Source organism: Macrobrachium nipponense, chromosome 36, assembly GCF_015104395.2.
Source record: "Macrobrachium nipponense isolate FS-2020 chromosome 36, ASM1510439v2, whole genome shotgun sequence".
Taxonomy (NCBI): Eukaryota; Metazoa; Arthropoda; class Malacostraca; order Decapoda; family Palaemonidae; genus Macrobrachium; species Macrobrachium nipponense.
Window position 1 is genome coordinate 50,624,648 of NC_087220.1, and position 17,879 is coordinate 50,642,526.

Genomic DNA, 17,879 nt, shown 5'->3' on the forward strand with positions numbered 1-17,879 from the left:
TTTGTGTTACAAACCATAGTTGTTTTATCATTCCGGGAAGTCACAGCTCAGATGGTTTGTTTACGTTTTGACGACGACACAACCATGGTATGAAGAAGACGTGTGTGACAACCATTGAGTATGAAATGACGTCGACTTCTTTGGAAAGTCGACAGACAAACTCAGAAAAAGTCAAGGGAAATTTTGCTAGTGTGACAGCGCCAAGTGGGAGGCGACCCTTGGCTCTACCGCCGCACCACTACGAGTCAAGACGAGTGCCAACCAGAGGCAGTGTTCATCTGCATAGCTCTCTTAACTAATTGGAACAACAAGCAACTTGCTTTGAAGTAGAATATGTCCATGACCCCACCTCCTTTCAATGTGGAGTCAGCTATATAATTACTGGGTAAGTCTCATATACAAACATGATATTTTTATGATAAAATAATGTTTTGTATGTACTTACCCGGTAATTATGTGATCACAGCCCACCCGCCTCCCCTCTGATGGACATTATGCATGAAATGGACATTATGCATGAAACAGAAGTGAAGTGCTTTGCTAAGTTGTTCCTAGTACGTATTGCCGTTGGGGATGGCACTGTTACGTCTACACTGAACAAATCGAAGCGCTACCCTCAAAATTTGAATTAGGCTGCCGAACGTTGGAAACGATAGCTATATAATTACTGGGTAAGTAAATACAAAACCTTATTTTATCATAAAATATATTTCTCTAATAAAACAAATAGACCAAAGGACCACAAACTGAATTAATACATTTATGTACCTTCTTTTATGTCATTTGCCTTCAAGAATCATAGAAACTTTCTTATAAAGTTTTAAAATTGTATCCTGCATCAAATTGCTAATGAAATTGGTAACTGCAACCAGACTTGAACTGTATACGTATTCTTAATCTCTTTATACTTACTGACCTTACATTGGGTTTCCTTGCTATCCAAATTTTACTTTTGATACAGCACCTGCAAACAGCACTATTTTGGTCATGTCCTTCAGAGTTGATGACAAGGCACTATTTAGTGAGAAGACAAATTTCTTATTTGTAGAGTATCTGGATGTAATTAACAGCCTGAACTAAATTCATGCAAAGCAGTTGCTCTTTATTATCGATTTCATTAACATGAGGCTTGTGCAGAGTATATCTGAACTACTTGGAGCTAACTTGCAGGAATATCTGTTGTAGAATTAATTTATCCTAATTCTGGTTGCTATTGAAAAGTGAAATGTAAATGACTTAACTTGGATTAGTTTAAAATTTTCCAAACTTATTTGCATACATATACATGTATCATAACTTTGAAAGTGTTCACAATTCATCATCGATAACTGAGTAAAAGCATGGTGACGCTATTATGGTCTATGATTAACATTTTTCTAGTGCTGAAGTACTGTCATATTCTCCGACAGGTAATGGGTCGGAAAAACAGTGTTTGTAGCTGGGCTGTGTTGTTTGCACTCATGGCCATTGTATCCAGTTTGGATGCCCCAGTATTTCTTCTATTCTCTTGTTTCGATTTTTACTTGGAACTATGCATCCAACACTTCTGAAGACAGGATACATTCTAGGTAAATCAGAATTTAAATTATGGAAAACTACTTAGAATTTCAATGTGTCTGTATACAGAAAAGGCAGATTTTTAACTTATAGGGTGTATTAGTTATGATGTATTGTGCATTGTTGAAAATGGGCTAAAATTAACATTTTAACAAATGAATGTATATACTTATATATATTTATTTTTATGAGCTTATGCTGTTTTTTTCCTTCATATCCCATTAAGCTCTGTAATTGGCTGTGCTGTGATTGGTAATTGTATGTTTTGTCTACCTTTGCAAACAGCTGTGGAAATAACTGACCCAAAACTGAGGTCATTGGTGGGTGTTATTTATTTTATTTTCTTCCTGGGCATTGGGGACAATGGCTTGGGGAGGATTGGCATACTTGGTGAGGAGCTGGCGATGGCTACAACTCTGTGCTCCCTACATGCCTTCTTTTAATGCCAGCACTATTGGTAAGTGATCATGAATTGGTCTCTTCATGCAAAAACTTGTTTTATACATTCAACTTCCCTGCCGATATATACTTAGCTATAGACTCCGTCGTCTCCGACAGAATTTCAAATTTCGCGCACACGCTACCCCGGTAGGTCAGGTGATCTACCGCCCTGCCCTGGGTGGCAGGACTAGGAACCATTCCCGTTTTCTAATCAGAATTCTTCTGTCGCCCGGACCATCAACATTGTTGTTGGTTCCTCTCGATTGGTTTTTCTTTTTTCACCGGCAATTGATCTTCTTGACCGACTTTTGGTGACGTATCTGGATTGTTGGATTGGCATACGCTTTTGATGGACTGTTTTGTGGACTTGATTTTGGAATTTTCTTTAATAATGTCGACTCTGGAATGGTTGTGAGACGTTATGTGAATGTAGGCTGTAACGGTGAGGTTGCCGAAAGCTTCGGTAGACCCTCACACGGTATGCAAGGGTTGCAGGGAGTATGAATGTTCTTTTACTAATACTTGTAAGGAATGTGAGAACTTGAGTGAGAACGAATGGAAGAATCTAATTATTTAAAAAAGTTAGAGAGAGAAAGAGTGAGGAAGGCTTCTTATAGAAGTTTAAGTAGTTCTAGATCTGAACTAATTCCAAGCTTGGGATCTTCCCCAAGGTAAGTAATGCTACTTCTCCTTCCATTGCAAGCCCCTTCTCCTATTGCAGAACCTGTAGATCCAGCAAAAGAACTTGCGGATCTAAAAGCAGCCTTCAAGTTGATGGAAAACAAAATGGCTGCCATACAAGGTAAGGCTAGTGATTTTTCAGTGGACAGTGATATGAGTGTCCCCAGTGTAGTGGAGGGGGCATCTGCAACGCTCCTAGGTCTAGACCTCTTCCAAGCTCACATGCCCAGAGGAGAAAATGTCGAAAACCGAAAGGAGGTTGTGGAGAATCCCCACCGATCAGGTGTCCCTTCGGTGGTTTCTGTGACACCCCAGACTGCCAAGGATCGCTATTGTAAAAGCGTCCTGCGTGAGTGTTTTTCGTCGTCGGATCTTCATCTCCGAGACGTGATTGGAGAGATTCAGATCGATCTCGGCCTCTCAAGAGGAGTTGGAAGGCTCCGACTATTGATTCGAGCCCAGAAAACTTCCCTGAGGAGTCTCCCTCGGAGTGAAGAAGGCAAGAAGAGCCATTCTTTCAACCAGAGTGAGAAGGAGGCAGGAGGTGGAGGCTATGGACTCCTCCCCTCCTCCTTCCCCTCCTCCCGAAGAGGATAAAGAGGAGGCTACGAAGAGATTCATGATGGCGATGCAGGAACAGATTTCATCCTTTGTAGGATTCTGTCAAAGGAGTCCTCCTAGAAGGAAAGACACTTCCCTTCCTATCAAAAGATCCTCCAGACGTATGGAGGTATCTGCCGCCAGGATCGATACTCCTACTCGAGGTGAGGTTTCCGTTTACGAACCTGGTATGAACCGTCAGACGTCTGGCACCGCCAGGCAGTGAGGAGGTCACCCAGGAGGCAGGAGCCAAGAGCCAGGAGTGAGGAGTCAAACCAGGAGGCAGGAGCCCGAGCCAGGAGTGTAAGAGGCAATCCAGGCAGGAGGCAGGAGCCAGGAGGGCAAGAGCCCAGGAGGCAAGAGGCAGGAGGCAGGAGGGTCAAGAGGCAGGAGCCAGGAGCCAAGAGGCAGGAGTCAGGAGGCAGGAGCCAGGAGTCCCGGAGTCAGGAGGCCAGGAGTCCGGAGTCAGGAGGCAAGAGTCAGGAGTCAGGAGGCAGGAGTCAGGAGCCAGGAGGCAGGAGTCAGTAGGGCAAGAGTCAAGAGCCAGGTGGCAGGAGTCGGGGACTCGTTCCTGGAGGTTATGACTCTTCTCCAAATAGGAGCTCCTCTCCTTCAGAGCATAGGAGGTCTTGGAAGGACTCTCCCTCCAAACGTCGAACTTTCTCCTTCGTCTGATCGAGGGTTAGACGAGTTGTCTGATGACGAACCTCCTGCTAATGAGGGACTATCTAGTTATAAAGTCTTAGCCTCATTATTACTTCAAGAATTTGGAGATTCTCTTAGTCCGGCGGCTCCTCCTTCTCCTCGTTCTCTCTTTTCGAGCTCGGCTACGGCAAAATCTTCGGCCTTTTTGAAAATGAAGCCTGCGATATCTATGAAGAAGGCACTCCATTCTTTAGATTCTTGGATGGACAAGAAGAAGGAGTTATGAAAGACGGTATTCTGCATGCTCCTTCCAAATTACATGGAAAGAGAGGTATTTGGTATGGGACAGGAGAGACTATGGGTCTTTCTCTACCTGCCTCTGCAGATGCCGACTTTTCCAATTTAGTGGAGGCCTCTAGACGTCACTCCTTAGGATCGGTCAGAGCGACGTGGAGCACTTCAGAGTTGAACCACTTTCTAAAGGGACTTTTGTCACTTTAGAGGTGTTCAACTTTCTGGATTGGTCACTCGGAGTTCTGGCCAACAAATCTAAGGATCCGGAGTTTCTTAAAAACCCAGAGATTCTCCATAGCGTCCTGTCCTGCATGGACAAGGCAGTACAGGACGGTTCGGGTGAAGTGCTTCCCTTTTGGTGCTGGTCTCCTGAAAAAGAGACCAGTTTATGGATCCCTATTATCGAAAGGGGTTTTCTCCGAGCCAGAGGACTGCTTTATTGTTCGCCCCTCTATCGGATCATCTGTTTCCTTCTCAGTTGGTGAAGGATATATCTCGCTCGCTAACTGAGAAGGCGACACAAGACCTACTAACACAAACGTCCAAGAAAGGACGCCCTGTAGTGTCGGCGATTAAGAAGGACTCTCGTCCTCCTCAGCAGCCCTTTCGTGGAGGTACAGCGGCTCGTCCCCTGCCAGAAAGAAGAGCTCTGATAAGAGAGGAAGGTCTTCTTTAGGCCCTTCAAGAAATCCAAGTGACTTGTTGCTCCTTCAAGCACCAGTGGGTTGGGCGCCAGACTCCTGAACTTTGCAGGAGTATGGGCAAAAAGGGGAGCCGACCCTTGGTCAGTGTCGTCCTAAAAGAAGGGATATGTAATCCCCTTCGACAACAGCCCTCCCCTAACATCTACGCCTCGGGAACTGTCAGCGAGGTACAGAGACCCGGTAATGAGAAAGACTCTCCTTCAAATGGTGGAGCAAAGGTGGGAAAAAGAGGCCATCGAACTTGTGCAGGATCCACACTCCCCGGGATTTTACAATCGCCTTTTTCTAGTACCAAGGCATCGGGGGGTGGAGACCAGTTCTGGACGTAAGCGCTCTGAATCGCTTTGTTCAGAAAAAAAAAGTTTCGCGTGGAAACGTCCGCCTCAGTAATGTCGGCTCTTCGTCAGGAGATTGGATGGTCTCTCTGGACTTGCAAGACACATATTTCCACGTTCCCATTCACCATTTGTCAAAGAATATCTTCGTTTTGTAAATAGGAGACAAGATCTTTCAGTTCAGGGCTCTGTGCTTGGTCTGTCTACAGCTCCGCAAGTATTCACCAACCTGATGGCGAATGTGGCAAGATGGCTTCACCTAGAGGGAATAAACATCTCCCTCTACTTGGACGACTGGCTGATCAGGGCCAAGTCGGAGATTCAGTGCTTGGAGGAACTTATCAGTAACAAGGAACATGATAGATTCGCTAGGATTGCTAGTCAACCTCGAGAAGTCACAGCTGATCCCCAGCCAGAACTTGGTCTATCTGGGGATTCAGATGGATTCTCGGGGTTTGGGTTTTCGAGTATATCCTTCACGAGAAAGAATCACTCGAGTTTGTCGAGAATCTCGAGCTTCTTAGAGAGAAAGAAACAGCTCAGCGAGGGATTACCTGAGCCTTTTAGGGACCCTGTCCTCACTGGAAAAGTTCTTCTCTCTGGGGAGACTTCACCTTCGCCCTCTTCAGTTTTTTCCTCAAAGAGGTGTGAGTTAGAAGACGGGACAACTCTCGGACATCTTCCAACTTCCACAAGAGGTAAAAGATCATTTGAAGTGGTGGATCCCTCCTCTTCAAAGAACGAGGGCGTATCGCTTGCCCTGCAGAACCCAGACCAAGTGTTATTTACCGACGCTTCGGAGTCGGGATGGGGAGCGACGCTAGGAGCAAGGGAGGTGTCAGGCACCTGGACAAAGGAACAGGTGTCGCCTGGCACATCAATTGCAAGGAACTAGTGGCCATACACCTAGCCTTAAAGTTCTTCGAAGAGATAGTCAGAGACGGGGTGATACAGATAAACTCGGACAACACCACGGCTCTGGCTTACATACGCAAGCAAGGAGGCACGCACTCTTTCTCCCTCTATCAGTTAACAAGACACCTGTTAACCTGGACGGAAGAAAGAGGCATAACTCTCCTCACAAGGTTTGTTCAAGGGATCAAGAATGTGAGAGCGGACAGACTGAGCAGGAGGAATCAGGTCCTTCCCACAGAATGGACTCTACACGAAGAAGTGTGTCGAAGTCTTCGGTCCCTGTGGGGGAGACCTCACATAGACCTGTTTGCGACGTTCCTCTCCAAAAGAATAGAGATCTTTTGCTCTCCAGTGGAAGATCCGAGAGCCTTCGCAATAGACGCGTTTCTCCTGGATTGGTCGGGTGTGGACGCATACGCCTTTCCTTTCCCCCGTTCAAGATCCTGGGGGAAGTGCCCAGGAAGTTCGTAGCTTCGAAGAGCACGAAGTTGACGCTAATAGCCCCATTTTGGCCAGCCCAGGAATGGTTCACGGAGGTACTGGAGTGGATAGTGGACTTCCCCAGATCGCTTCCAAACAGACCAGATCTACTCAGACACACTTCGAGAGGTTTCATCACAACCTCCCAGGTCTCGCTCTGACTGCCTTTCGACTATCGAAAGACTTGTCAGAGCGAGGGGCTTTTCTCGCAAGGCTGCGGGCTCTATCGCTAGAGCCATCAGAGCTTCGACGAGAAGAGTATACCAATCAAAGTGGGAAGTCTTTAGGAGGTGGTGTAAGGGTCAGAAGCTGTCCTCCTCCAGTACCTCTATAGTGAATATTGCCGATTTCCTCCTCTTTCTGAGAGAGGATTCACACCTATCTGTCTCAACAATAAAGGGATACAGAAGCATGCTGTCTTCAGTATTTAGGAATCGAGGCCTAGACATTGCAAGCAACAAAGATCTACACGATCTAATTAGATCTTTTGAGACTTCAAAGGCAGCTACTCCTAGAACACCTAGCTGGAATCTAGACGTGGTCCTGAAATTCCTTTCATCGGATAAATTCGAGCCTTTACATCTGGCTTCCTTCCGCGACGTCACTAGGAAATGCTTGTTCCTGGTGGCTCTCGCTACAGCCAAGAGGACGAGCGAATTGCACGCTCTGGATTCCACGGTGGGGTTCAAAGGAGATGCTGCCATCTGTTCTTTCCAGACAATGTTTTCTGGCAAAGAACGAAAACCCGTCAAACCAAAAAAGTGGCCCAGAAGTTTTGAGGTAAAAGGCCTATCTAACCTTGTAGCAGAGAGATAGAGAGGTCTCTCTGTCCAGTGAGAGCTCTTAAATATTAGTTAGAGAGGAAGAACAGATGGGGAGCTTGTCAACAAGGTCTTGGTGTGCGGTGAAGAACCCCCAAAGACTCATGTCCAAGAACGCCTTGGCTTTCTTTGTGAGAAGCGTTATTACGGACGCTCACAAGAAAACTGCTCGGAGGAATCCTTCGTCTTCTAAAACGGTCAAGACACATGAAGTGAGGGCAGTAGCAACGTCTTTGGCGTTCCAAAAGAATATGTCTCTAAAGAATATCATTGAGACTACATATTGGAGGTGCAATTAACAGTGTTTGCATCTCATTATCTGAAGGATGTGAGAGTGACCTATAGAAGTGCTTCTCGCTAGGTCCTTTTGTATCAGCAGATACAGTACTGGGTCTTGGAGCAAAGACTGATCCTTAATGTTGTGTTTTTATCGTACATAAACCCTCTTGTCAGATATGTGCTTGGTTTTCTATTAGCAAGCTCACTAATGTCGCACGGGAGCATAGTGTCATTGCTGGTAGGGGATCAAGGGTATGTATGACTAGTAGGGAGTACAAAATTTTTTTTGTATATTTTGTAATGAAAGTGTATTTATGTTTCGAGTTTTTGAGGTTGTTTGTAAGGAGTTCGGGGATAACTCCTACAATCTTAGAACTAACATGGATGTTAGGATCAGGTGATCGGGATCGGTTTTGTGCTCCTTGAACAAGGTGTATTGTCATGTTAGTGGAATAGCACCCAATGACAAAGGCCTGTAGGCTCTGCCGAGTAAGTGGATAAGACCCCATTGGCAGACCCACAAGAACTCTTAGCCATAGATCAATATCTCGCTGAGGCTCTTGAGGCTAAGCAGACTCCAGGCAGTAGCCGCGAAGTCTTCAGCCTAATAAGGTAGGAACCAAGGTTTATTTAATACCTACAACATAGTTGTTTACCTGTTCTATTTCAGTAGTTAGCTGTCTCTTACCACCACCAATGGGTGCTAATCAGCTAAGTATATATCTGGCAGGGAAGTTGATGTATAAAAATGATATTGTCATGTTACAATAAAGTTTTATACATACTTACCTGACAGATATATACGATTAATGGCCCACCCAGCCTCCCCGCAGGAGACAGGTGGAAGAGAAGAATTTCTGATTAGAAACGGGAATGGTTCCATAGTCCTGCCACCCAGGGCAGGGCGGTAGATCACCATGACCTACCGGTAGCGTGTGCCGCGAAATTTGAAATTCTGTTTCGGAGACGACGGAGTCTATAGCTAAGTATATATCTGTCAGGTAAGTATGTATAAAACTTTATTGTAACATGACAATATCATTTTAATTCATCAACTGATTTATATTGGTTCTCTTTTGGATGCACCTGATCTCTGAAAGACTGGTAGGTATTGTTCCTTTGTCTCAACATTTTTATTAATTGCCCTGTTAAGTTTTGTCAGCAAGGAATATAGGTTTCAAAGTAATACTTGTAAAGAAGAAAATATATTGCAGTACACTACACAGTGGGAAATTCAAAGCTCAGCGTTAAATATAAATCTATATCGTTATGAGTTTACTGGGCAAATTTTGACATTCTGTTATCTGTTGTTTTCCTGGGGAATTGGTTGATATAATTCCAAGAACTGGCGTGATAACAACAATGTTTAAAAACTAATAATTCTCCAATACCATTAACATGTACTGTGTGACTGTTTGCACATTTAACCCTTAAACGCCGGAGCGGTAAATAAAAAAATGACTCGTATGCCGGAGGGGTTTGGAGAGTGAGTGTAAAGCGGAAAAAATATTTTTTTCAAAAAATCACAGCGCGCTTAGTTTTCAAGATTAAGAGTTCATTTTTGGCTCCTTTTTTTCTCATTGCTTGAAGTTTAGTATGCAACCAATCATGAACATGAAAAAAATTATCATTATCATATATATAAATAATGCGATATATGATAGCGCAAAAACGAAATTTCATATATAATTGTATTCAAATCGCGCTGTGCGCCAAACGGTTAGAGGTAACAAGTTACTTTTTTTTCGTTGTAATGTGCCACTAAATTGCGATCATTTTGATATATAACACATTGTAAAACGATAAAAGCAACACAGAGAAAATATTATCACAAAATGATGCATGATTCGTAGCGCGCGGATGTAAAAAAATAATTTTTTTAAAAAATTCACCATAAATCGAAATATTGTTATAGAGACTTGCAATTTATTTCAAAATGAGGAAAATGATTTGAATATTACGAGACTGTAAGAGTTTTAGCTTACAAATGCAGTTTTTTACCATTTCGAACGAGTTAAAGTTGACCAAATGTCGAATTTTTGTTAAAAGTTTTTTTTTATATTGCAAATATAAAAAAAAATGAGAAATGCTACAACCTTCCAATAATTTTTGTTATGTGCATGTTTTTGTGCACATTTTCATATATAAAACTTTAAAAAAGCGTAATCATGAAAAGGCTCAAATATTAGGAGAATGTGACCTACGCGTTTCCGAGATTTTCGGCCGAGAATCGGCGCGCGGACGGATAAAAATATTTTTTCAAATATTCACCATAAACAATCGAGATATTGTTCTAGAGACTTGCAAATATGTTTTAAAATGAAGATAAATGATTGAATATTACTAGACTGTAAGATTTTTATGTTATAAATGCGTTTTTTTACCTTTCGGTTGAGTCAAAGTTGACCGATCGTAGTTTTTTTTTGCGTACTTATCGTACTTTATATGCAATATAAAAAAAATGAGAAATGCTACAACCTTCCAATAATTTTGTTATATTGTGCATGTTTTTGCGCACATTTTCATATATAAAACTTTAAAAAAAGCGTAATATGAAAAGGCACAATATTAGGAGAATGTGACCTACGCGTTTCCGAGATTTTCGGCCGAGAATCGGCGCGCGGAGCGGAATAAAAATATTTTTTTCAAATATTCACCATAAATCGAGATATTGTTCTAGAGACTTGCAATATGTTTTAAAATGGAAGATAAATGATTGAATATTACGAGACCGTAGATTTTTATGTTATAAATGCGTTTTTTTTTTACCTTTTCGGTTGAGTCAAAGTTGACTGATCGTAGTTTTTTTTCGTACTTATCGTACTTTATATGCAAATATAAAAAAAAATGAGAAATGCTACAACCTTCCAATAATTTTTGTTATATTGTGCATGTTTTTTGCGCACATTTTCATATATAAAACTTTAAAAGAAGCGTAATATGAAAAGGCACAAATATTAGGAGAATGTGACCTACGCGTTTCCGAGATTTTCGACCGAGAATCGGCGCGCGGATGGAATAAAAATATTTTTTTCAAATATTCACATAATCGAGATATTGTTCTAGAGACTTGCAATATGTTTTTAAAATGAAGATAAAGATTGAATATTACGAGACGTAAGATTTTATGTTATATATGCGTTTTTTTGACCTTTTCGGTTGAGTCAAAGTTGACCGATCGTAGTTTTTTCGTACTTATCGTACTTTATATGCAAATATTTCAAAATGATAAATGCTACAACCTTCCAATATTTTTGTTTTTTTTATATTGTGGCATGTTTTTGCGCACATTTCCATATATAAACCTTTAAAAAAAGCGTAATATGAAAAGGCACAAATATTAGGAGAATGTGACCTACGCGTTTCCGAGATTTTCGGCCGAAAATCGTCGCGCGGGAGGGGAAAAAATATTTTTTTCAAAAATTCACCATAAATCGAGATATTGTTCTAGAGACTTGCAATATGTTTTAAAATGAGATAAATGATTGAATATTACTAGACTGTAAGATTTTATGTTATAAATGCGTTTTTTTACCTTTTCGGTTGAGTCAAATTTGACCGATCGTAGTTTTTTTTCGTACTTGTCGTACTTTATATGCAAATATTTCAAAAACTGATAAATGCTACAACCTTCCAATATTTTTTGTTATATTGTGCATGTTTTTTGCGCACATTTCCATATATAAAACTATAAAATAAGCGTAATATGAAAAGGCACAAATATTAGGAGAATGTGACCTACGCGTTTCCGAGATTTTTCGGCGAGAATCGGTCACCCCGCGCGGAACGGGAATAAAAATATTTTTTCAAATATTCACCAGAATCGAGATATTGTTCTAGAGACTTGCAATATGTTTTAAAATGAACGATAAATGATTGATATTACCTAGACTGTAAGTAATTTGCTTACCCCCAAAAAAAATATTTATAATATATATATATATATATATATATATATATATATATATATATATATATATATATATATATATATATTATAAATATATATATATATATATATATATATATATATATATATATATATATATATATATATATATTATATATATATATATAGATTATAAATATAAATATATATATATATATATATATATATATATATATAATTTTTTTTATACGTAAAATATATATATTACATTCTTCGATTCTGGTACCAATACATAAATAAAAGGAATGCAGGTGACACTTCTCTTTTCGCATACAATGAAATGTCTTATTATTATTTTATCATGCACACATTCAGATATATAAAAAATTTAAATTAATAAAAATATAAAACTAAATATAACATAAATGCAGAATACTCCACTCGTAATCCTAACTCTTCATTCTATTCTTGTTTTCTCCCTCCTCCATTGAAGAGTCTTGCATTTTTTTCCACTCGACATGACGAGGTACAGGTGGAGGAGGGAGACGCGCGCCCTTACTTGCTGATGGAACCGGCGGCCCCGTGCGCCCTCCGACTGTCGGTTTAGGGGGCGCGCTCCAATACATGACCTTAGTGTGATACTTTCGGTCACACTCCCCTATCCTGCAAGAGCAACTTTGGCAGAGACGACAGAGAACCAGGTGTCTCTCCTTCTGCCATTCATATGGCACACCCCCGGCACCGTTTCTGCCTTTCGCCTTCTAAGGCCTCCAGTATGTGTTCCCCTGGCAGCAGCCGACACGCAGGGTCCACTACCCGACGAGAAGCGGTGATGGCGGGGCCGCAGCAAGAGGGGCGTCGTCAGCAGGGGCGTCGTCAGCAGGGGCTGGCGGCAGCAGGGGTGGCGGCAGCAGGGACGTCGTCAGCAGGGGCGGCGGCAAGCAGGGGCAGCGGCAGCAGGGGCGACGTCAGCAGGGGCGTCGTCAGCAGGGACCGGCGGCAGCAAGGGCGGCGGCAGGTCGAGCGAAGTTGGCCCTCCTATCTGCCCTTTCCTCTAGGGGCAGATCTGCAGCTCTGGGGCAGGGGTCAGTTATGGAAGGCACTCCATCGGGATCGAAGTTTGATGAGGGCATTCCTGGCTACCTCTAGGAACTGTACGTGGGTCAACCTCGGAAGATTGTCACCGCGGTACCCACAGTACAGTATGTAGGCATTTTGGAGGCCACTGAAGGATGTAGTTGAGGAGCTTGCTGTGTCCATCTTCTGGTTCTCCTGGCGAAGGGATAGTACTGGATGAGCTGATCAAGAGATCAACTCCTCCCATGTGCCTGTTGTAGTGCCCAATGACAGTAGGCCGCTCGGTACGAAACTCCTTAAACACAACTCGGCCCTGTCGACGTGTCTTTTTCCGCTGTACGATCTCTTCTTGGATGGGTTCATGACTCGTCGTAATCATGGGGACGAGTCGGACACCCTTCCAACAGATGACGAAGACAGCGCCCTTCCGCCGCCACTCTGTCTCTCCTCTTGCCAGGTGTTGCGGATGACTAGCGAACCTCTTGAGGACATTCGGGGCCACGCACCAACCGAAGGGTACCACTGACGTGAACACCTGCTTCATACAGTTCCTGGCCAGGGATACCGAGTTATAATAATTATCCTAAACAGGTGATATCCCTGGTTACGGAAACGTCCCACAAGGTTGAATACAGTGTCACGCAGCGTGGAGAATACCCCGGTATACACTGAAAAGTCACAACGTTATCCAGTGTTGGCCTCGGTAATGAGAAAGAATTTCACACCATATTTCTTTGGCTTCTTGGGTTATACACTTTTATACTAAGACGTCATTTGTAAGGCATCATCCCCCTCATCCAAAGACAGGTTCTTTCCAGGAATCACGAGATTACTACACCGCTCACGGATATAATCCAACACTGTACGCACTAAAATGAGGTGATCACTGTTATTCCAGGGTATGGCCCTTCGGTTGAAGGCGTTGAAGTACCTGTCCATCGCCAGGAAATTATCACGGGACATAACGCCAGGCACATTCGGCATACATAAAAAAATAACTTCTCTTCCAATATTGCCTGACGTCGATAGCAGGTGTCACCAAAATAAATGTGGTGGAGCCCAAAAATGTGCCATGTCAATGAGGTTGCAACCCCGCCAGTAATACGACAAGGTCGTCTCAGCTCATACCGGCAGTACCGAGCGTAGTCCACCGTCTCGTGTACCAGGTATTCCAGCAATTCCCGCGTCAGGAAAAGCTGGATGAATCCCAAAACAGTCAGGGGTTACTGGTACGGTCATCCCAGGGGTTGCCGTGAAGGGGTGCATGTTAGGAGGGGTGGGGTCCTCTGTCCACCCCTCGTCCACCTCTCCGACGACCGACCTTCACCTTGGCTGGCGCAACGAGCTGACCTTCTACGTGCCCGTGCGCGCGCACGCGCACAGGGTGCGGGCACGATGCACACTATCCCCCCCCGTTGGCCCATCACCCTCACTTAGGCCCTCACTTTCTGTATCGTCCTCTGCGATAAAACTTGAGCCCGTATCCCCACCCTCCCCCACCCCTCCCCTCCCCCTCAGATTCCCCCTCGTATGCACTGAATTCGAGCTCACTTTCGGGATGTGAGCCTCGAACGGACATTGGGGGCAAATATTCATCCTCACTTTCATCGGGACTGATGTCCTCATCACTCGATGACCATCCGCTCCATCAAAATGAGGACTTGCGACATGTTCCCAATCAAGCTCCGAAAGATATTCGTTATGTCCCCTTGGTTGGAGGCCTCCCAAATGCCTACGAATGCCCCTGGAAGGACGCCCCACATGCTTCCTAGGGGTAACCAAAGGCAAACGATGTGTTCCCGAAACACTTTCAGCCACACGCCGCACCAGAACGGCCTTGAGGCGCGGGGTCATGCTGGGTGCTTGGCCCTCGCCAGCATCCATGTCCAAAACTCGCCTTACAACGATCCCTTCCGACGGGTAAAACGCGCCTTTCACGGTTAACACGTCGTTGAGACATATCTAGGAATGTCTTGTAGCAATACAAATGCTCAAAGTCTCGCACAAGTCCAAGAAAAACACGCTTTTCATGAAGATCGCTCTCGGATGGTGCGCTACTGATGCTGGCTGGAGCGAGAAGAAGGGATATCGCGCATGCGCACCTGGGTCACGCTTCAAAACAAAACAAAACAAGGCCTTGATCCGTGGACTCCCAGCATTCCCCAAGGCGCGTGATTCAAAGTTTTAGGGCTGGTAGGCCTATAAGTATTTTTCCGAAGAATTTTAAAAAAAACTTTTTGTATGTCGACGTAAAATATGTCCAGTCGGCACCCGACAGACAATTTATCTCGTCCCGTAAAATACGTCCAGTCGGCGTTTAAGGGTTAATAATGTAATTTCAGTAGACCATACAGGTTGCTGCCGCCTCAGCATTATGAAACAGCTGATGCCCAAGACAGAACAAAATACTCAACAGGCTCTAACATTTTTACTGTTAAATGGTCTAAGTTTGTTACTTTTCACTCCGGGATCATATGCTTGTAATAAAAGTTCATATAATCCTCGTTGTCATTTGTGGTACAAATTTCATAGTAGAACAAGCTTTTGTAAAAGTTTTCCAGCCTCCATGCAATGCATTTTATTCGACTGTCAGTTCTCTGAGACAAATCTCTTAAGCTGTCAGTTTTGAACACTATGTTTACCCAATTATTAAATTTTGAACTTTATTTTTGAGAAATGAGATTGATTTATTTGTGGTGAGCAAACCTTTAGGGCCAGCCCTATGAGACCTAAAAATGTTACCTTAGTTTTCTGCATAAAATATTTAATAATTAAAAAAAAGAAAAAAAAAAAAAAAAAAAGATGTTTTATATATCAGAGGTTTGTAGATGACTTCATATTGGCTAAAAAAAAAACAAAAAAAAAAAATAAAAACTTATATATCACAGGTTTGTAGATGAGTCTCCACGTTGGCTTAGTGTACGAGGCCAACACAAACGTGCTTTGGAAGTTATTAAAAAAGCTGCAAGATGGAATAAAACTGTTATACCATCAGATGAAGAACTCATGTGCATTTTTAAAGAGAGCCAAGATAAGGTCAAAGTAAGTTTTATAAACTTTTTCTTTTTGGATGCAGCATTTTTACCTTTGTTTTTGTTGGAGTCCCTTTGGTGAGTGAATATTTTTGGCACATTAATTTTTTTTATAGAGTTTTTATTATATTCCTTGTTCAGTGAAACTAGTTGGTGTAAATATGGAATGGAATGATATTCAACACTCATGAAAACAAGTTGAGTAAGTTGTCTTAAGATATTGGTGTCATGAATGAATATTACTTGTGACTACTGTAATTCAGTTAACTCTTCACTCGTTAAATGGAACTTTGATGTTATGGTAACCATAAATTATAAACAAAAGTATCAGCATTGTCCTTATAGTTCTTCATTCTGATTTATGCTTATTTTTATGATAAAGTCCCAAGAGGCTCAAAGTTGTGGTCTCTAGTTCCCCAACAATATAACCCTTTCTTTTTTTCTGAAGAGATGTAATAAGAGAGGAGGCACACACTCAAAATGGAGAAGAATTTCTTCCAATTTTTAATGTCAGAGCACATGATATTAGAGCTGTAGCTTCGTCCTTAACATTCAAGCAATCTCTCGTTGTCTTCAGTTGTTCAAGCTACCTATTGGAGGTGCAAATCAGTGTTTGCTTTGTTCTACTTAAAGGAAGTAGAAACTATATATAGTGACTGCACTGTAGGAAGTGTACCGTTCTTCTTTTATCCTCACCTTAATAGAAGTTGTTGAGTTGAAGCTGATTCTGGGGGTACTGTGTACTCCTCCGGTCAGTTTAATAGATGGGTATTGGTTTTTGAATCATTTTTGGTGTAGGGATTGATTTGTTGTCTAGTTATTTTTGTGACGGTAATGCACCCTGGGCAGGGATAAAACTATGCTTTAGTAACGTTTGAAGTACTCCTTCGCTTAAAAGCTCCCACTCTCGCAGTAGGCACCCTTGGCTATACTGCCATGGCTTTACAAAGTAAGATGAGCGCCAACCAGAGGCAGTAACTTCCTGCAGCAGCTGTTTTATGTTTTTACTGTAAGGAACAACAAGCATTTTTACCTATGCTCAAAGTTATGATATTGCCTGATATTTTGTATTTTGGGGAATAGATTATGTCCTTGCGGCCCAACTCCTGTCAATGTGGGAATAAGCTATTTAATTATTGGGTAAGTTGCTTATACAAAAATGACACTTAAAATTTAATAACTTTTTGTATATACTTACCCAGGACAGGCAGTCCTAGGTTATCGGCAGGGGTTCCATTCTCGGCGGGTGCTTATAAGCAAAAACCGCCGTTAATTGAAACTCGGGGTATTTATGGCGCCAAGTTTTGGTTAATGGCTCCTCTGTTATGGTGCAGATAACCGAAACTTATCCTGTTGTGGTGCCAGAAATCGCTGAATTTATGCTGCCGGACAAGTGCCATAAAACTGGATTGCCATTAACCAAGTCTGCCGATAACTGGGGACTGTCTGTAATGAAAGATTAAGAGGCCCACCCTCCTCCCCTTGCAAGGACATAGGGCATAAATAAATTGTTGGCTCTTTGCCAAGTTGTCATTTTTGTACATGACTTCCCTGCCAGATATATACTTAGCTTAGGTCTCTGACGTCACGACAGAAAATTCAAACTCGCGGCACACGCTACAGGTAGGTCAGGTGATCTACCTTACCCGCCGCTGGGAGGCGGATGTAAGAACCAGTCCCCCTTTCTTGTCAGATTATTTTCTGTCGCTGGCTGGACAACACCTGTTGTTCAGTCCTTACGATAGTTAAAATTCGTTCTCGTTGCCGACGATTTGGATTTTGGTGAAGTACCCTTTGTTTGTTGGCTTGGCATACGCTTTTTGGACTGTTTTTTGATTTTTCTTTTGGATTTCTCTTACAATATCTATAATCTAATGATTCTGAAGTTAAGAAACCTAGTTTATTTAGGGTTTTGTTCAGTGAAGGAATGTAAAGTTAGGCTTCCTAAAGCTGCATTAGATCCTCACTCTGTATGTACGTCTTGTAGAGGGAATGAATGCTCTTTTATTAACCCTTGCAAAGAGTGTGAGAATTTGGATGAGGATGGTTGGAAGGCTCTTCTTCTTATGTGAGAAAGTTAGAGAAGGATAGGGTGCGCAAGGCTTCTTCAAAGAGTTCTAGTAGATCGA